This window comes from Sapajus apella, unplaced genomic scaffold (assembly GCF_009761245.1).
Source record: "Sapajus apella isolate SASKATOON/1434 unplaced genomic scaffold, GSC_monkey_1.0 scaffold6, whole genome shotgun sequence".
NCBI classification, from domain to species: Eukaryota; Metazoa; Chordata; class Mammalia; order Primates; family Cebidae; genus Sapajus; species Sapajus apella.
Window position 1 is genome coordinate 70,492,894 of NW_022436946.1, and position 22,375 is coordinate 70,515,268.

General features: G+C 36.9%; 1 long non-coding RNA gene across 2 annotated transcripts in view; it reads left to right on the forward strand.

Annotated features, from left to right (window-relative positions):
• The window catches only part of LOC116549702, a 365,541-nt gene that overhangs the window by 98,427 nt on the left and 244,739 nt on the right, over window positions 1-22,375 (forward strand). For both annotated transcript variants that reach the window (XR_004268016.1, XR_004268015.1), the window contains exon 2: window positions 14,700-14,791. This is a non-coding gene — a long non-coding RNA (uncharacterized LOC116549702). The remainder of the gene's footprint in view (window positions 1-14,699; window positions 14,792-22,375) is intronic.

Here is a 22,375-nt window from a genome sequence, read left to right on the forward strand (position 1 = left end):
CCTGGCTACTGGCTGACACATGATCCAGCTTCATTTGTTATATTCATTCTGTTCTCATTTTTTCCAACCACAACATCCTTTTCAGGATTCATCAAACATAACAAGCATTCTCTCCTCAGAATCTTCATTCTTACTTTTTATTTATTCCAGATACAGACACGGTTAGTCCTTACTTCCTACAAGACTGTGTTCATGGGTCTTACCTCCATATAACCTTCTCTGATCAGTCTCTGGAATAACATCCAATTATGCTCTATAACCATATTTAGCTTTGTCTTTTTTTCTTCATAGTATTTGTCACTACCTACCATTAAAATTTATGTTCATTCACTTTTCAATTATTTTTCCTCTCTCCAGCAGAATATTAACTTCATCAGGGCAGAGATTATCTTTTTTTTGTTTACCCCTAAAGCACGTTCCAAGACCAATACATGGCCCGCATTAAAGGCTAAATAAGGTTTGAAAAATATAAGGAGGTGGCAAAAATCAGTCAAGTATAAACAAGGAATATTCAGCATCATAGGGTCTCACGCACTCCTGGCAACTTGATTGCTTTTCTAGTAAATAGTAATTATATGTCATGATAAAAATGTGGTTTGTAACTTTTTACCTTTTAGAATCAATTATATAAATAAAATTTGTCTGAAGAAAAAAATGCAAGCAACTTCATCGTTATGATGTGAAAGTATGTTCAATTTCTAAGGTAGAGAGAGTTAGACAGAACTGGAGGGAAGCATGGAAACATAAATTGCTCATAAAAAATGTGCAGTCAAAATATATCATTTGTTGATGACACAGCAAGGAACAGAAATAGAAATATGCTGTTTGAAGTTGAAGAAATGACCCCAAAAAAAGGGAAAACTGAAAATAGTGATGTAAATATTCTTTGAGGAGGTAGGCAGGGAAGGTGGTGGATGTTTAAGTAAGAGAAATCTCCATCACCTGAAGAAAAAAATTGTTTTCAACAAATGTAGATGCTGGGGCTTAGTGCCAAAGGTTTTCATTTTAGTACATATGATGTGAAGCCCAGAAACATGCTATGTGTTTTTGCATGTGAAGATATTCTCTACTTTTTTGTGTTTTTTTTTAATTAACATGAAGTAAAATTGACTATTCAATGTATAGTTTTATGAATTTCACTTCACTTATAGGAATGGGGAAAAGATGAGACCATAAAAGGGAAGCACTGGGGGTAATTTGGGTGGATCGATCTGTTCTGTATCCTTATTAGGCAGTGCTGGTGGCAGAAATAGGCTGTTTTAAGAAGCATACCCCCAGTTGTGAGGTGGATGGTCTGCAGGCTGCACTGTGAGCAACACTATTCTCATAATTCTTTGTTGTATCATTTTTGTGCTAAATTCCATTGCCTAGTGCAAAACCCTTCATCATTAGGGCACTCTGCCTGTCCTCCACATTTACATCCCTATGCACTAATATGCACATCGAACTCCCATGAGACTCAGAGGTTATTTCTACAGCTGAGCGTTTTCTCATGCTTGCCTCCTTTTCTGGAATGCCCCTTCCTGTTTCCTCATTCACCAAAATCTATTTATATTTCAGATCATGTCTTCTTGCCGCTGTGAACTTCCTCAAAGGTGTTCAAATAAACTGATGACTTTATTCTTAAGTTATATTTAAATGTCTTCATTCTCATAGTTCAGTTCTTAATAATTCTCAAATTAGCTTTTAAGTTTTCATTTTACCTACCTAAAATAAACGGAAAGCTCTGAATGTTTTTGCTCTTCAGATTTTGCAACAGTCCTTGGCACAGAGGTGGATACACACCATGTAGTCAAACACTGAACAATATATTTACATGTCAAGGTCACGCCTAGGGCAGGAGATTTCTGAAGGAGCAAGGAGTCAGCAGGTGGGATGAAAATGTTGTAAACAGCATAGTGTTCTCTAAGGCAGACATTAAAAAAATGTCTTGAAAGTCAGAAGCTTGGGAATTGATAGGGAGAAATTCATTGTCAAAATTGTCTTTTAAATGGTAACTGATTTCACAAGGAATCTGGAAAAATGCATAACCTAGTATATGTTTTCTACACTGAGAGATTTCCAACTACCATCATTAAACCCTAAGGCATTTGGAAAAACGTCTAATAAGAGCTCTGCATCATTGTCTTCTTTCTTGCTATTTTTCAAAAGGTGAGACAGGAAATTAAAAAGGCCTCTGGGAAATGGAAGAAATGAGCATTTTTCCATCAATATGGCGTGCTACAGCACATATCCAGAGAAGTAAGATTGAGTGTAGGGAAGGTGTCACTGAGACACCCAGCACAAACTGTTCAGATGACCCTCAGTTACTCTGCATCTGTTTTTCCCTCTGGAAGGGAATGAAATAGGGATGGATAAAGATGCTTTAAACTCTGCCATGCAATAATATTAGGTTAAATTCTGTTAATTCATAGAAATTTTGGCAAAATCCTGGGCAGAATACAAAGCAAAACAATTTCTATTTCCAAGTTCATTTGTGTAGAATTTCACGTAGCACCTTGTAATTTTAGCCCAGAACATAATTACATTCAGATAAATTCCACTTCTTCAAATTGGATAAGAAGATTTTTCATTTAGTCTTGCCTATGTGTTTCTTACTTTGTATAGGACATTTATGTTTTATTTCCTTATAGGATATTCATGCAGATTATTTACTTCAGGCTATTCCAACAAAGACACGGGTTTTGTTGTACAATGTTGTGGATTCCTATTTGCCTTGAGCCAAAGTTTCGCTTGTGTTCTAGGAACACGAGAGAGTAAGAGAGGTACAGCCTCACAACTAGATAGTAGGAAGGATTATTAATAAAGGAGAAAGAGGGAAGACAATAAATCATGTGCCAAGAAAGGAGAATAGCAGACCAATGTGAGCTGAAAACGCAGAGGGATGTAGGATAGAGGGAAGCTGAAACAGACACTCTGGGCACACCATCAAATCCAATTGGCACAGTGAGCTCAGTTAAGCAGAATTTTCTTAAAAAGCCAATCTTATGATATAGAATGCATTTTAGTGGCCATCTTTCTATATACCAAGTGAAGTGTGTTTATCCATATGCAGTAGTGTTGACATGCACTTACAGGCAGATCATTGTTACTTCTTCTTTCCCCCTCAAAATGAAAGGTTAATTGAATGTGGCTCTGCAAGTAATTAGACCTCAACTTTAGTCATGTGGAAAAATGTGAATATGGACTGATTTTCTCTGCATATGCTACAATGGACAGACTTGTAGCAAGTCTTAATGAAACACTATTTCTTTTTGAATAGTAACAGATTTTCTGCAACGTTTAACATTCATTGAATATAAAGAATTTTTATAGCTTTTAGAATTAATAAAATTGAATTTGGCAGTAAAACATAGTTTCAAGTAAAGTATAGATGTGTTCTATTTTGTGGAAATCCAATATCAAATATTCACACATAAACAAGCGGAGAAATTTTGCACTTTGTATAAGGATTTTCCAAGTAGCCAAGCATGATAGGGCCCCACTGGATAGGGGAATGGCTGGGTTCAGGGTTGTTTTACATGTAGTGCTCAAGGAACATCATACTGCCTCTCTCTGAGGGTGTCCTTAGTAATGGAAAGTGCTGTGATGAAGATAAACCACACATGCAACCCATGCAAAACTTACAAAACAGCAGCAGGGAGTACGAGACCAAGTCAGGAGTGGCCAGGAAATACTGCCTACCTCTTCCAGGTACCCAGTTACAGAAGATGTCATCTGCTTCCCCAACGTCTTTATCCAGTTTGAACATGGATGAAGTGAGGCCATCAAAGGGAAGATGTGGATGGGGAGAGGGGGACAATCCCAGAAACCATATAAACCATATACCTCTCCCATATGCCAAGACATTAGAGTGCAAGGTGGAGGAATAAACAGCTACTCCTCTCACCACTTTAAACCCATAGAGGCCTAAGATATTTAAATCTGATATAAAATGGGTGTTTTAATCTACTTTGGATTAGACATAACTTTTTATAAGTGAAAGTTAATGGAAATATAGAATCTGCTCAAGATATTAAAGGAGGAGATTGTATAGAGGATACTTGCAAACAGCAATTGAAAAACTGTCATGTTAGACTTTTTAAGCCTCCAATTCTAGTACACAAGCACCAATATGTGAATATTAATTTGCTGGGGTGTCTAACCTTTTCAGCTTTTTAGCAGGGGTGTGTAATAACCAAACATATACACCTAAGAACAAGCTTGAAGAAAGTAAACAGTTGAATTGGCATGAATGCAAGCACTTCTCACCTTGAGACTTCTAAGATGGTATAAAAAGTTTGGGATGCGGGAACAGCAGATGGGTTATACCACTATACTGCCATAAGGACCCTACCTACCCAAGACCCCAGGTTCAAGTTGAGAAATATAGGTGTCGGCTCTTGAAATCACATGTCTTCCTCCCAATCTCAACAGTGTCAAACTGTTTACTTAATATTTCAATTGTTGTTTAAAGGCACCAGATGCCTTCAATAAGAAGGTAAGGAGTGTGTCCCTCAGGAAAAAAAGTATGTAAAACAGTAGAAGTGGAACAGAGGGGAAGTTTTTGGGATAAAGGAATGAGGTGTGCATGGCAGTGCAACAGAGTACTTGGTAAAGAACAGGAATTCTGAAATTAAACTGCTTGGGTTTGAACCCTGGTTCTTCTATTAACTGTTGCTATTGGGCATGCTGTGTGATACTTCTGCTTCTGCAGCTTCCTCATCTCATAAAATGGTGCTACTGTATTGCTCTCCTAATAGAGTTACTGTGAGTATTCAGTGTATTAATATATGTAGAGCATTTAAAACAGTACCAGTATATACTAAGAACTTAATAAATGCTAATTATCATCTTCATACGTTAGAAGAAATATTTAAAAATTCTAAGAAAACAGGAGCAGTGATCTTAACCTTAGACTGAGACCAACCTGGAAAGTACATTCTCATTTACTTTGAGATAATGAGATGGAGGTAAGAACCAGAGAAGGAAGACCTTCTCTTTTGGGACAGAATAAATTGGAAGTGAAGTGCAAACTGCTTCTGTATCTTAGACTAAGTTGTGTAGTCTCCCAAACATCAGTGAATACCATACTACAAAATATCTAAAGAGCCTGGGATAGCTGGGTTAAGTTTATATCTCATTGTGGTTTTGGTTTGCATTTCCCTGATGAATAGTGATGTTGAGCATTTTTTTCATATACCTATTCAGCATTTATACGTCCTCTTTTGAGAAATATCTATTCAGGTCTTTTGTCCATTTTAAAATTGGATTATTATTACTTTTGCTATTGTGTTGTTTGAGGAGAGTAGAGGAAATGAGAGTGGAAAGAGATTGGCCAGTGGCTACAAAATTGCAGTTAGATATGAGAAATGCATTCTCTTACACCATAGGGTGACTATAGTTAAAACTATTGTATTATGTATTTCAAAATAACTAGAAGAAAGTACTTTGAATATCCTTACTACAAAGAAGTATTAAATATTTGAGGTGATAGACATGCTAAATACCCTGATTTGATCATTACACCATGTATACGTGCATACAAACATCACATTTTACCCTATAAATATGTGTAATTATTATATGTTGATTAAAAGCAAAAAAAGCTTCACATGTAATATTTATAATCATTTGGCAGCCTTGGGGGAGTGCTTTTCTATCGGAGAGTATAGTTGAGCATTGTTGAAGAAGGTATCAAATCCTGTAGCATTCACATGTTTGAAGAAAGTTAACTAACTGAAACTTTTGGTTTATCAAACCAGTAAACGTTAGAATGATGATAATGACTCCTACTCAAGATGGTTGTGATACTTACAAACCACACATAAAAACTTCATTGTTTTACTTAATCCCTGAAATTGGTTTGATTTCTCTGTTGAAACTCTTTAAGAATGATCAGGGAGAGAATGGGTTCACATCTCTCACTTAGTGAATATTTAAAAGAGAGGGTGCTGAACATTTCCTGGTGATGGGGAGGAACAGGCGACTAACAGTCTATTTTGTTATTAGTTTTACAGCTCAATGGGAATGGAAAAGTTTCCTAAATTAAAAAATCTAGGTATTGAGAGGTAAGACATAAAGAGGATTCAGTATTAAAATAAATAATATATCAATCAAAAGTTTAATGTAAAAGGGTTCTAATATGAAATACAAAGCTTTTTTCCAGAGTTATCTTGACTCTCAGAAGCAGATATATGTATATGATTGTTTTATACATGTTTATGAGGACAAAGTAAGCATTTCCTATAGAAAGGAGAAAGGGCACCACAGTGGACACAGAAACCTTCCAGATTAACTTTCCTCGTTCTGGCACCTAGTGCTGAAAAACATGCTGCTGAGTAAAGAAAGGATGCACTCCTATAGAGCATGACACCCTACAAGTTTACAGTCATCCGATTGCTTGGTTCTGGCTAGGCTTTAATTTCATGTATAAAAATAACAGAAAAGCCATTAAATGTAGATTTTCACACAAACTTCTAGGTTTCCCAAATGAATACTCTAAAGATTAATGAGAGGGATTGCTTTCCTCCCTGAAAAGCAGCTGCTACTCCCTTTTGTGCGTGTATTCAGTTTCTTACAGGTTTCTTTTACTAATCTTTTTTGTCCTCTGAAATTTAAAATTATTGAACATTTTTTATAATCTAGGAAAATTATTTTTATAGCCAAACTAATCAAGGCATAATTCTTGAAAATATTTCAAGTCATTTTTTTGGTCTTAACTTCCAGGGATAAATCTTTGCTATTATGTGTTTAATTGTGTGTGTGTATATATATATATATATATCCAAATATGTTATATTCTTGTCACATAGCAAAACCCCAAATATCTTTCCTGTGACTAGAGTTTGTTCGTATTTTTAGTACTATATTTTTACTTAAATATGAAAATAACATTCAGCTTGGTTCATGTTAAATGATTGTTTCCTATTTAAAGAAATAAGCATCCTTAATACTGTACATGAAAAGACAGGAAAAAGAAAGTTATTTCCAAGTGTTATTATTATATTATTTTTATACTTCTTAAAGGTGTATGTATCTCAGCTTGTTCTTAATATTAGTGAAACATAAAAGTGCAAGTGTTCTATTCTGTAAACATCACACACCAAGGTGTGAAAAAAAATGCCAATGTTTTTCTTTCACCTAAACTTCTGGCTCAGCTGATTTTGAGGCTCCTGTCAGTTTCTGTGCTAATTTTGAGGCTTCTGTGAGCTATTCCCTACAACAGTACCTTCTGGGCAACTTTCTTCTGTTGCTGATGAGAATTAGGTGGAGGAGGAGGAAGGGAGGAGAGAGTAAGCATCCTCTACATTATTTCCAGAAATCCTCATCTCCCACATAGGACACATTAAACAGCACAGTCATCTGAGTTCCACTCAAGGGTATGGGAGCCAGAGGACATTGGGCACATGGGAGAGTGAGGGGAAAGATAACAGAATTAACCAGAGGATAGTCATGGGACATAGACAGCACTGAAAGAGGGAGGTGGGATCCCTCCCTTTTACCTGTTTTTCCAATGTCTTCACACATATTAAATGTAATTTTTCCATAAAAATATTTGAAAATACCTATGGAAATCACCACAGATATGCACAAACATGCAAAGGATTCTTACCCCACTTTCTCCACATTTATATAATTGTCAAAAATAGGAATTTTATGTGCATGGATTAAAATACTTCATATTGTTAAAATATCCACACTATCTGAAGTGATCTACAGATTCAGCACAATCTCTCTCAAAATCCTAATGACATTTTTTACAGATATAGAAGAGACAATTCTAAAATTCACATGGAACCACAGAAAACTGAATAGCCAATGCAATATTGAGAAAGATCAAAGCTGGAAGCATCACATTTACTGATTTCAAAATAGATTACAAAGCTTTAGTAATTAGTATAGTACAAGCATAAAAACAGACATATAGACCAGTAGAGAAGAACAGAGATCCCAGAAGTTAATCCACACATACATGATGAACTGGTCTCCAACAGGGATGCCAAGAATACACAATGGGAAACAGGTAGTCTTTTCAACAAACAGTGATAGGAAAACTGGATATTCATATGCAAAAGAATGAAACTGGACCCTTATATCACACATAAAAGTTCACTGCAAATGGATTAAATGTAAGACCTGAAACCATAAAAATCCAAGGAAGACAAACAAAAACAAAAAAGCTCTTGACATTGGTCTTGGCAATACTCATTTGGATATAAAACCAAACACAAAGGCATTGAAAGCGAAAAGAGACAAGTGAGATGATATCAAACTGACAATCAACCAAATAAAAAGTAACCTAAGGAATGGGAGAAATTATTGGCAAATCATATATCAGATGATAAGGGGTTAATAGCTAAAATATATTTTTAAAAAATATATTTGCTATTCAATAGCAAACAAAAAATTATTTTTTAAAGGACCTGAACAGACACGTTTCCAAAGAAGATACACAAATGACCAATAGGTGTGTGCAAAGTGCTCATCAGTAATCATTAGGGAAATGAAAATTAAAACCACCGTAAGCTATCATCTCACATCTGTTAGAATGACTCTTCTTCAAAAAATCAAGAGATTACAATCATTGGTGACGGTTTGGAGAAAAAGGATTGTTGGTACACTGTTGATGAGAATATGAATTGGAAATATAAATATGAAAATATGGATATTCATCAAACATTTAAAAACAAAACTATCATGGGATTCAGTAATCCCACTGCTGGATATATATCCAAAAGAACCGAAATCAGTGTCTGAAAGACATATCTGCACTTCCATGTTCATTGCAGCAATACTTACAATAGTCAAAATACAAAAACAACTGAAGTGTTCTTTAACAAAGTACATACACACACACACACACACACACACACACATACATACATATCCACACAAGGAATACTAATTCAGCCTTAAAAAATGAAAGAAATCCTGACATAAGGGACAACATGGATGAACTTGGAGATTATACTAAGTAATATAAGCCAGCCACAGAAGGGCAAATACTGCTTGATTTCACGTATGTGAAGTATCTAACATAGTCAAAATAATAAAGATAGTAGAATGGTGATTGCCAAGGGCCGGAGGGGAGAGGGAAATAAGAGTTGCTGCTCAATAGGTACAACATTTTAGTTATACGAGATGAATAAGTTTTACTGATCTGCTGTACAACATTGTGCCTGTAGTTAAAAATATTGTATTGGACACTTAAAAATTAGTTTTAAAAAGATAAATTTTCATATTATGCGTTCTTACCACATTAAAAACACATACAGACTTGACAACAAGCTTTGTCTAACATTTGTGATTGACTAATTATGATGCATCTGTATAATGGGATATTAGGAAATATTAACATATCTTATGCATATATTTTGAAACACGAAAAATATTTACAAAAGGTAGATTGAAAGCAACTTGATGCCATTTCAGTGATATTCATATTAAATTTAGTGTGCATGTATATACATTCTTTTATTATTATATAGAGTGTAGCATGTTCCAGTTTCTACGCTGTCATGTAAAGAGCTTGGAAATCATCACTCCTATCATAACAAGAAAAAAGCTAAACAAACTGAAAATCAGTAACTCAATGCATCAGGTAATTGAAGTCCAAGAGCAAACTGCTGCTTCAAAACTGTAGAGAAAGGTAGATCCTGAGAGTTTCTATTCAGAAACCATTCATCTTAGAGAGATTAGTGCAAAATACCTAAAGTGTTGAAAGGAAAAAAAAAAGGCCAACCTAGAATTCTATATTGAACAAAATTTTTCTTTAAAACTGAAAGACAAACAGAACTTTCTCACATAAGAAAACATTCAAAAAACTTGTCATCAGTATACCTGTCCCACAGAAAATGTTAAAAGTTCTTCAGAGAGGGAATGACAAAGGTCAAAAACTTAGGTTTATGCAAAGAAAGAAGAAACAGTCAAGCAGGAAAATTAGGCAAAATCAAAATGAAGTAGTTTTCTTAGTTTATCTAACAAGTTCATTCAAGATAATAGCAACAATTTAGTAATTATAGTTTTTGAATAAGTGATGTGAATGAGCACAATGTTATAAGAAATGGAAGGGGAGAAGCAGGAATATGTTGTCATAAGTCACCTGCACTATCCATGCAGTGGTTAGTATATTGAAAGTAGCCTTAGAATAGTTTTGTGTGTTTTAACCTAGGGTGACATGATTTGGCCACATCCCCACCCCAATCTCTTCTTGAATTGTAGTTCTCATTATCCCTCTGTGTCATGGGAGGGACCCAATGGGAGGAAACTGAATCATAGGGGCAGTTACACCATGCTGCTGTTCTTATAATAGCGAGTGAATTCTCACAAGAGCTGATGGTTTTTTAAGAGGCTTTTCCGTTTTGCTCTCATTCTTCTCCTTCCTGCCATCATGTCAAGAAGGATGTGTTTGCTTTCTTTTCCACCATGATTATAAGTTCTTTGAGGCCTCCCCAGCAATCCAGAACTGTGAGTCGATTAAATCTCTTTACTTTATAAATTACCCAGTTTCAGGCACTTCTTCATAGCAACATGAGAACAGACTAATACAGTAAATTAATACTGCATAGTGGGGTGCTGCTTTAAAGATACCCAAAAATATGAAAGTAAATTTGAAATTGGATAACAGGCAGAGCTGGAAAAATTTGGAGGGCTCAGAAAACGTCAGGAAGATAGGGGAATGTCTGGAACTTCCTAGAGACTTGGAGGGTTCAGAAGACAGGATGATTTGGGAAAGTTTGGAACCTTCTAGACACTTGTTGAATGGCTTTTACCAAAATGCTGATAGTGATACGGATAATTAAGTCCATGCTGAACTGGTCTGAAATAAAGATGGGGAACTTCTTGGGAACTGGAAAATTGACTCTTGCTATGTTTTAGCAGAAACACTGGTGTCATTTTGCCCCTGTCCTTGAGATCTATGGAACTTTGAACTTGAGAGGGATGATTTAGGGTATCTGGCAGAAGAACTTTTTAAGTGGCAAAGCATTCAAGAGGAGGCAGAGCATAAAAGTTTAGAAAATTTGCAACCTGATGATAAAATAGAAAAGAAAAACAGATTTTCTAGGAAGAATTCAAGCCAGCTGCAGAAATTTGCCTAAGTAATGAGGAACCAAATGTTAATCACCAAAACAATGGGGAAAATGGCTCCAGGGCATGTCAGAGAACTTTTCAGCAGCCCCTCCCATCACAGGCACAGAGGCTTTTGAGGAAAAAATGGTTTTCTGGGCATGACACATGACTCCCTTGCTGTGTGCAGCTGAGGGACTTGGTTTGCTGCATCCCAGTCACTCCAGTAATGACTAAAAGGGGCCAAGGTACAGCTTGGGCCATTGTTTCAGAGGGTGCAAGCCCCAGACCTTGACAGTTTCCATATGGTGTTGAGCCTGTGGCTGTACTGAAGGCAAGAATTGAGTTTTGAGAACTTCAGCCTAAATCTCAGAGGCTGTATGGAAATGCCAGTAAGTCAAGGCCAAAGCTTGTTTCAGGGTTGGAGCTCTCATGGAGAACCTCTGCCAGGGCAATGAAAAAGGGAAAGGTGGGGTCACAAGTCCCATATAGAGTCTCACTGGGGCACTGACTAGTGGAGCCATGAGAAGAGAGCCATAGTCCTCCAAACCCCAGAATGGTAGATCCACCAACAGCTTGCACTGTGCACCTGGAAAAGCTGCCATTACTCAACATCAGCTGGGAGGGGTAGCTGTACTCTGCAAAGGCACAGGAGTAGAACTGCTCAAGGCTGTGGGAGCCCACCCCTTGCATTAGCATGACCTGGATGTGAGACATGGAGTCAAAGGAGATTAATTTGGAGCTTTAAGATTTAACTACTGCCTCATTGGATTTAGGACTTGTATGGGACCTGTAGCCTCTTTGTTATGACCATCTCCCATTTGGAATGGGTGTATTTACCCAATGCCTGTATCCTCATTGTATCTAGAAAGTAATTAACTTGCTTTTGATTTTACAGACTCATAGGCAGAAGAGACTTGTCCCTAAAAAAGGTTGGAGATCTCTTTTGCTGTTTTTGATTTTTCTTCAATACTCTCTCTTCTGTTTTGATGTTTAAGTGATTAGCTCATTAAAAGGCAAGAACTTTAGAAGTAACACATTACTACCTTCATAGAAACCACTTTTTTAACAGTCAAAGAAATGGGGCAGCCAGCTGAAGGTTATTTAATTTGAAGATAAAATGATCAGTTTGGACAGAAGGGTAAAAAATTGAGGCAATGTTGAGCTTTACTCAGCACTGTATTGAAGGCAGACAGTGTTCATAGGGAGCACCTGGGACAAAAGTCAAAGAGAATGAAGCAGATAACAGAAAATAAAGTGCTGAAAACTGAGGATAACATGGACTTTGTTTGCTCCATAGAGAATTAGATATTCAGTCTCTGGCTCTGACAGATATGAGCTATGACACATAAAGTAAATATCTTATGAACTTTTGTCCATGGCTTCAGCATGTAGACAATAATCGAAATGAATTAGATGCTGCCTAAAGTGCTTCCTTGATGTAAAGTCTTATATTTCTAGCGCTAATTCACAGAAAGACCACGGACTATTTTCTGTTGCTTCTATAAAAATTCAAGTTTTAGACATTTTTGCAGAGTCATTCTGCCAACCTCAGTCTACCCTCTGGACCTGTCTCATATACAAAACACTTTCACCCCATCACAATGCTTCCACAGGTCTCATTCTATTATATATCAACTGAAAGTACTAAGTCTCACTTAAATCTCATAAGCTCTAAAGTCTCAAATCTCATTATGTACAAAATTCAAAACAGTTATGAGTGAGTCTTTGGGTGTAATCCTTCCTGGGTGACAATTTTTCTTTACTTGTAGAACTATAAAATTAGGAAACTAGTTATCTCCTTCAAAATGCAATGATGTGACAATCATCAGATAATAATTATAGACATAATGACAAAAGAGGAGAAATTAAAAGAAAAAAGTCACCTCTCTCAAACAATTTTTAAATACAACCAAACAAACTTTAATAGGTTACAAGGCCTCAGAGTAATTCTCCTTGGTTCCTGGTTCTAGTTTCTGGGCTTAAAGCTCTGTTCTTTGGGTCATGCTTCTTTCTTGGGTGAAGGAATGCATATTTGTAGCTGAATGGTTTTATTGGCCTATGTTACCAGCCTGCAGAATTTTGAGGATCTAACATCCTCCTTTCACCTAATGCTATTTTTGGCTTTTTCAGTTCATGCTGGTAGTACTTCTGCTAATATTAAATTCTCAAGCACCTTGTGGGTCTCTCATGTATTTCACAGGATTCACTTAATTAGATAAGAGGCTTGTTTACAAATCATTCCTAGAAAATTTTATCTGTAATTTTGGATTTTGCCCAAATGGCTAAAGGATAAATAGCCTTATGCCTTCTGAGAGATATTTTCTGGTTTAATTTAGGGAATCTTTGAGTCATATCTTTGAACTCTTTATAAAGCCTTTTATGTGACTAAGTACTCTGCTCTTTGTAATGCTTCCATAACAGATTACCACAAATGCAGGAGCTTAAAATAGCACAAACTTATCCTATAGTCTTGTAGGTCAGAAGTCTGGTAGATGTCTCAGTGAACTAAAAGAAAGGAGTCCGCGGGCTACATTCCTTTCTGGGGGCTTGTAGAATTCAGAGCCTAGCAGTTGTGCAACTCCTTTCTTCTGCTTTTAGAAACTCATATAATTAGTTTAGGTTCACTTGGATAACCCAGGATAACTGCCCTCTGTTAAAGTGAACTGATTGGCAACTGTCATGTCATGTCATGTCATGTCGTGTCATGTCATGTATTTACTGATTCTGAGTTTAGGACTTGAAGATCTTTGTTGTAGTGGTGGGAGCAGGCACAGAACTGCCTATCACACTAAGAGCAAAAATAACCCTACCTTTTAAGACATGCTTATACTCTTATCTGAAACCAATTGTAGCCAAACTCTTGGGGGAAACTACCCCACTTACTCATACTTTCCACATAGGAGAGAACTCTGGCTTCCTCCCCACAGAGGGAACAGTAAACAGATATACTTCTGCCTACTTTTGTATTCTGGTACACATTCCTTGTCTTCTTCCTTGCAAAAGTAGAGTTTATTAATCTACTTGTCCAAATATAAAACCTTCATTTGGCCATTTTTGGAAGCTGGAGTTACCATGTCAAGGACAAGAACCAGACCTCATATTAATACTTTTTTTCTCTTCATGTCTGATGAATCAATGGAAAGGTCAGGAACTTTTCCTCCAGCAGAAGCTCTTTTTTCCATCTCATTTGTCTTTGACTGCTTGCATCCCTGAGTGGCCTCACTGGCTTTCTTTTCTATGAGTGAGTGGGTAAGTCAGGTTTGACCTGCCTTCTACACCCTGATGAATATTCTAGGATTTTCTACAAAATAGTTTGACAAGAAAACTGAGATAGAGGATCCCCACTTGCCATTAATGTACCCATAAAAGCTCCATTTTTGTTGGTTTGAGTTTACATCAGTTTTTAACTTTAATAAAATTTCTTCGTACTAAAAGCCATTATATTGATTGTTAATGTTGTCATTAGTAAATGATACTATTGTGATATTGGTACATGTTAGTATACATTATATGGCAGCCAACTTTTGCTGCTTGGTTAGATTACAAGAGCAGAAAAAATACTCCTAATTTTGAAATAAATCAGTGAAAAATTAATAATTTTATAATATAGAAGGTTTATAGTTTGATGGAGATATTTTATTTTGCAGCCCATCATCCAGTTCCCTGTCTTCTGAAAGGTGTACCCTGATTTTGCTCTGTGGAATCATCCTTGTCCTGTCTTTCAGCCCATGTCCTTCTGGTAAGGCTTCACATTTGCTCCTGAGTTGAGTGTGGGAATAAATTCTGATCAATCTGAGCATCCCATCCTTTAGATTCATTGATATATGTAAGAATGGGCAATGAAATAAAATGAAATGCAATGAGATTTTTGTCAGAAGCGTTGGAGGACAAGTATGCTATCTTTCTTGATATCTGTTTTGAACCATATAAATATAAACTTGAAGCCCCTGTAGTCATCTTGCCATCAAAGTCAAATAAAAGAGAGAGGCTAGAGAAGGATCAGGTCATGATGACATAATCGGAACCCTTGAAAGTAGCCTTTCCTGTAGTTAACCCAACTCTCAAACTATTTAGTCATGTAAACTAATGTAGTTTAAGTCAGTGTGAATTGTGTAGTTTCTTGTTTAAGTCATTGTGAGTTGAGTTTCTGTCCTTGAATCAAAGGAGTCTAAACCCTTGACTACCTACAAGGTTTACATATTCTAAAATACAACGTAAACCTGCATCTGGGGAGTTAGTGATTTTCCAAAATACATCTATAGTTTTCATTGCCATCTACACAGATTAGTAAGAGAAAATGTCAAAATATGGAAAGAAGGATATTTAAGTATGCTAGATTATTAAAATGTGAATTTTTTATGAAGTCTTAAATATAGTTTTCACACTCTTTAGCAATCCAGATAGAGTTACCAATAGAGTAAGTGTTAGGGATTTTCTGGTTGTGTTTCAGAACCACAGAAATACTTTTTCTCTTAATGTAGCATCTCAACAAATTTGCTTTGCTTATTAAAATACAGGTAAGTAACAACAGGATCAAGATGAAGGAAGGGACTGCAAAGATTATATAATTTTATCTCATTTTATAACTGAGGAATTAAGCATCAAAGAACAAAGTAACTTATATATAGCCATCTTCATTGCTAATGGCAAAGATACAACTAGAACTCAATTCTCTAGATTCCTGCTCCAAGGATGCTTCTCATTTCCGCAGCTTGTAACCAAGCATCCTGTTTTAAAAGCTTTTTTTTTTTTTTTTTTACTTTCCTGCCTGTTCCTTATCTTGCTTTTAATAATAAGATGATAATGTTTGTTGTTCTTCTTTCCACCAGGCACTCCCTTGCACAATGTTTCCCTTATCTAGTTATATATTTACTTAGAAGTTCCAGAGACTAAATCTTGAAACAGTCTCTGTCACCTGGAAATTACTTCAAGGCTGCAGTTAATTTGCAACCTGAGTGTACTCAAGATGGTGCCAGCCCATTTACCAGATGGGGTGACCATTCATCCCACTAGTCACTAGAACAGTCATGTAGACTGGCACTAGCTCATCACCCTTGTATGCCCATTATACCAAACTTCCCATTTTAAGTCCTCACCTTTGACCCCAAACCTTAAATGTTTTCTTCAAGGCAAAAAGCCTTAACCATTTTTCCACTGCTAGCTCTGGAAATAAAGTCACCTTTATTTCACTGCACTTAGCCAATGTTACGGGCTTTGCAAGCACTGAGCAGCTAGGTCTGCACTGTTACAAGCCCTGATGACCTGACATTGCAGGCATGACCATTATTTACTTACCACCCAAAATGTTCACATCAGAGAAGAAATAATAAACTAGACTAGAATCAAATTAGTACTTACTCATTTCTATCTTAGCAAACTGTGCCAGGAACTTTGACCATAGAGGTACTTGTCCACAAAAGTCTCAACACAGAGCACACATTGACTTCAAAGCCCATGTATAATGAGGGTCACTCTGCCAGGAACTATGCCTCATGGATAAAAGATCCTGTCGGCAGTGAACTCTCCCGAGAGTCACCCCATCACAGACACAGAACAGTTTTGTAACACCCGCATACCTTATATTTTATGTTACAGATGACATTTTGAGCTTGCGCTGACAAAGAATCATTGTCAAGCTCAAAGGTCAGATGTATTGAATAAAACAGAGATCATTTTAACAGGAACTAGTGATTGAAGTTTATTCCCACTTTAGTCAATTCTGTGAGCTCTGTCAGAGCCTCTAACAGGTCCACTGGATGACCTCTTTAAACCACCAAAAGCTCATTTACACATTGTTTGTAATGAATCCTTTAGTTCAAGACATTTTTTAGATATTTTTTACTTTTGATTTTTTTTTCTTTGAAAAGTTTCAGATTGTGTACTCTATCAAGCAATTTTTAAAAATCTAACTTTTTAAAAAAAATGAAATGCAGAAATTTTTCTGCTGACTTCATGGTCAGTATTCTGCTTGAAAATGGCAGAAGGCTTTACAATAAAATGTGGATGTCCTGAATTTTTAGGAGATTAAAGAACAAAGCTTTTTACCCGAGCACTTGACCCTATTTGTGAATTTCCTGATGACAAATAAAAACAGTCCATATAAAAGCAAGATGATTCTTAATCGTAAATTCCCTTTTCCTCTTGCATAGCTCTCTAATGAACATGTTTGAACCTATCCTTTTAAAAATTTCATTAGTAATATGCATTGGCTGGATGACTGAATCTGCTTAGTGTTGCTATAAAAAATACAAGAGACTGGGTAATTTATGAAAAATAGGGGCTCCGCCAAAATGGTCAAATAGAAACAGCTCCGGAGTGCATTTCCTAGCAAGAGAGACACAGAAGGCAAGTGATCTCCATGTTTTCAAATGAGGTACCCAGTTCATTTCAGTGGGAATGGTTGGACAGTGGGTATAAGCCAAAGGGGCAAACCAAGACAGGGCAGGGCACTGCCCTACCCGGGAAGTACATCTGACCAGAAGAGAGGGGGGCACTCCCTCTCTGGCATTATGGTTCAGATACTCTGCTTCAACCAACCCTCTTCAACCCACAGACCAGGAGATCTTCTCTGGGCTGAAAGCTGCCTGTGAGTTACCTGCAAAGAGCTGAGAAGCAACCTCAGTTGGTGCTGCAAGTTGTTGGCACAGATCTAAATGACCATATTGGCTAATGCCAAGAGAGCCAGTGAAATGGAGCTACCTGCCCCGCAGAAAGAAGGGGAGCTGAAAGCAGGGAGTCAGGCGATACAGCTAGGTGGGTCACTTCCCCCACAAAGCCCATCAAACTGAAGCCCTCTTGCTTGAGAGCCTTGCAGCCAGCACATCAGTTCAAGCTCAACCTGGAACAATCAAGCTTGGTGGGGTGAAGGGCAGCTGACATTGTAGAGTGGGTTCTAAACTTCCTGTGTAAACAAAAGAAACAGGAAACAAACACAGCAGCTCAACTGAGACCCTGGCAGCCCAGCAGCACCTCTGCAGGAAGACAAGGGACAGACGACCTCTTCCTCAAGTGGGCTATCTGACAATGGGAAGAAATCAGCGCAAAAAGGATGAAACCATTGAAGACCAGAAGGCCTCTCCTCCTCCAACAGATCACAACTCCTCATCAGCAAGGGAACAAAACAGGATGGAGCACAAGTTTGACAAATTGACAGAAGCAGGCTTCAGAAGGCTTCAGACTTCTTTGAGCTAAAGGAACATATCGTTACCCAATGCAAATAACTTAAAAACCTTTTAAAAAGGTTAGACTAAATGCTAACTAGAATAAACAGCTTAGAGGAGAACACAAATGACTTGATAGAGCTGAAAAACACAGCACGAGAACTTTGCAAGCCATACACAAGTTTCATTAGCCAAATTGATCAAGCAGAAGAAGATATCATAGATTGAAGACCAACTCAATGAAATAAAATGAGAAGGCAAGAAAAGAGAAAAAAGAGTGAAAAGAAATGAACAAAGCCTCCAAGAAGTGTGGGATTGTGTAAAAGGATCTAATCTACGCTTGATTGGTGTACTGGAAGATGACAGGGAGAATGAATCCAATGCTGGAAAACACTCTTCAGGATATTATCCAGGAGAATTTCCTCAAGCTAGGAAGGCAGGCCAACATTCAAATACAGGAAATACAGAGAACACCACAAAGATACTCCTCAAGAAAAGCAACCACAAGGCACATAGTCATCAGATTCACCAATGTTGAAATGAAGGAAAAAATGCTAATGGCAGCCAGAGAGAAAGGTCAGGCCACCCACAAAGGGAAGCCCATCAGACTCACAGCAGATCTCTTGGCAGAAATCATACAAACCAGAAGAGAGTGGGGACCAATATTGAACATCCTTAGAGAAAAGAACTTTCAACCCAGAATCTTCTACCCAGCCAAAGTAACCTTCATAAGTGAAGGAGAAATAAAATACAGACAAGAAATTACTAAGAGATTTTCTCACCACCAGACAGGCTTTACAAGAGCTTCTGAATGAAGTGCTAAACATGGAAAGGAACAACCAGTACCAGCCACTGCAAAAATGTATCAAATCATCAAGACCAACAATGCAATGAAGAAACCACATCAACTAATGGGCAACATAACCAACCAGTAACAAAATGGCAGGATCAGATTCACACATAACAATATTAACTTTAAATATAAATGGCCTAAATGCCCCAAGCAAAACAGACTGGCAAACAGAATAAAAAGTCAAGACCCATCAGTGTGCAGTACTCAGAAGACCAATCGCACATGCAAAGACACACATAGACTCAAAATAAAGAGATGGAGGAAGATTTCCCAAGAAAATGGAGAGAGAAAAAAGTAGGGGTTGCAATCCTACTCTGATTAAATGGACTTCAAGCCAACAAACATCAAAAGAGAAAAAGAAGGGAATTACATAATGGTGAAAGGATCAATGCAACAAGAAGAGCTAACTGTCCTAAATATATATGCACCCAATACAGCAGCACCTAGATACATAAAGCAAGTTGTTAATCACCTACAAAGAGACTTAGACTCCCACACAATAATAGTGAGAGACTTTAACACTCATCTGTCAATATTAGACAGATCAATGAGACAGAAATCAACAAGGATATCTAGGACTTGAATGCAGACCTTGACCAAGTGAACCTGATAGACACCTACAGAACTCTGCACCACAAATCCACAGAATATACTTTCGTTGTAGCACCACATTGCAGTTACTCTAAAATTGACTACATAATTGGAAGTAAATAACTCCTCAGCAAATGCAAAAGAATGGAAATCATAACAAACAGTTTATCAGACCACAGGGTAATCGAATTAGAACTCAGGATAAACATGGAAACTGAACAACTTGCTCCTGAATGTCAACTGGATAAACAATGGAATGATGGCAGAAATAAAGATGTTCTTCAAAACCAATGAGAGCAAAGACACAGTGTATCAGAATTGCTGGGATACATTTAAAGTAGTGTCTAGAGGGAATTTATAGCAATAAGTGCCCACATGAGAAGAAAGGAAAGATCTAAAATCGACACTCTATCATCAAAATTGAAAGAGCTAGAGGAGCAAGATCAAAAACATTCAAAAGCTAGCAGAAGACAAGACATGACATAACTAAGATCAGAACAGAACTGAAGGAGATAGGGACATGAAAAACTCTTCAAAAAAAAAAAAAATCGATAAATCCAGGAGTTGATTATTTGGAAAAAATCGACAAAATAGACTAATAAGAAAGAAAAGAGAGAATCGAATAAAAGCAATAAAAATATTAAAGGGGATATCACCACTAAAGCCACAGAAATGCAAACCACCATCAGAGAATACTACAAACAACCCTATGCACATAAACCAGCAAATCAGGAAGAAATGGATAAATTCCTGGACATGTACACCCTCCCAAGACTAAACCAGGAAGAAGTTGAATCCCTGAATAGTTCAATAAAAAGGTCTGAAGTAGAAGCAGCAATTAATAGCCTACCAACCAAAAGAAGTCCAGGTTCAGATGGGTTTACAGCTGAATTATACCAGACATACAAAGAGAAGCTGGTATCATTCCTTCTGAAACTATTTCAAACAATACAAAAAGAAGGAATCCTCTCTAACTCATTTTATGAGACCAACATCATTCTGATACTAAAATCTGGCAAAGACTCAACTAAAAAAGAAAACTTTAGGCCAATACCCATGATGATCGACACAAAGATCTTCAATAAAATACTGGCAAACCGAATGCAACAGCAAATCAAAAAGTTTATCCATCATGATCAAGTAGGCTTCGTCCCAGGATGCGGGCTGATTCATCATATACAAATCTATAAATGTAATCCATCACATAAACAGAACCAAAGACAAAAAACACATGATCATCTCAATAGATGCAGAGAAGGCCTTTGACAAAATCCAACAGGCTTTTATGCTAAAAATTCTCAATAAACTAGATATTGATGAAACATATCTCAGAATAATAAAAGCTATTTATTACAAATCCACAGCCAGTATCATACTGAACGGGCAAAAACTGGAAGCATTTCCTTTGAAAACAGGGACTAGGCAAGGATACCCTTTCTCACCATTCCTATTAAACATAGCATTGGAAGTTCTATCCAGAGTAATCAAGCAAGAAAAAGAAACAAAGGTTATTCATTCATGAAAAGAAGTCAAATTGTCTCTATTTGCAGACAAAATGATTGTATATTTAGAAGACCCCATCATCTCAGCTCAAAATCTCCTTAAACTGATAAGCAACTTAGCAAAGTCTCAGGATACAAAATCAATGTGCAGAAATCACAAGCATTCCTATATGCCAATAACAGACTTAAAGAGAGCCAAATCATGAGTGAACTCAAATTCACAATTGCTACAAAGAAAATAAAATACCTAGGAATACAACTAACAAAGGGTGCAAAAACCTCTCAAGGAGAGCTACAAACCACTGAACAAGGAAATAAGAGTGGACACAAACAGATGGAAAAATATTCCATACTCATGGGTTAGGAAGAAACAACATCGTGAAAATGGCTATACTACCCAAACTAATTTATAGATTCATTTCTATTACCATTGAGCTACCATTGACCTTCTTTGCAGAACTGGGAAAAAAAAAAAACACTTTGAATTTCATATGGAACCAAAAGAGAGCCTGAATAGCCAAGACAATCCTAAGCAAAAAGAACAAAGCTGGCAGCATCATGCTACCTGACTTTAAACTATACTACAAGGGCAACTGTAATCAAAACAGCATGGTACTCTTACCAAAACAGAGACATAGACCAATGGAACAGAACAGAGGCCTCAGAAGTAATGCCACACATCTACAACTATCTGATCTTTGACAAAATGTATGAAAAGAAGCAATGGGGAAAGGATTCCCTGTTTAATAAATGGTGTTGGGAAAACTGGTTAGCCATGTGCAGAAAGCTAAACCTGGACCCCTTCCTTACATTAATATTAACTCCAGATGGACTAAAGATTTAAACATAAAACTTCGCACCATAAAAACCTTAGAAGAGAACCTAGACAAAACCATTCAGGACATAGGCATAGGCAAGGACTTCATGACTAAAACACTAAAAGCAATTGCAACAAAAGCCAAAATAGGCAAATGGGATCTAATTAAACTTAAGAGCTTCTGCACAGCAAAAGAAACAGTCATTTGAGTTAATCAATAACCAACAGAATGGGAAAAAGTGTTTGCAAGCTACCCGTATGACAAAGAGCTAATATCCAGAATCTACAAAGAACTACAGCAGATTTATAAGGAAAACAAACAAACCCATTCAAAAGTGAGCAAAAGATATGAACAGATACTTTTCAAAAGAAGACATTCATGTGGCCAAAAAACATATGA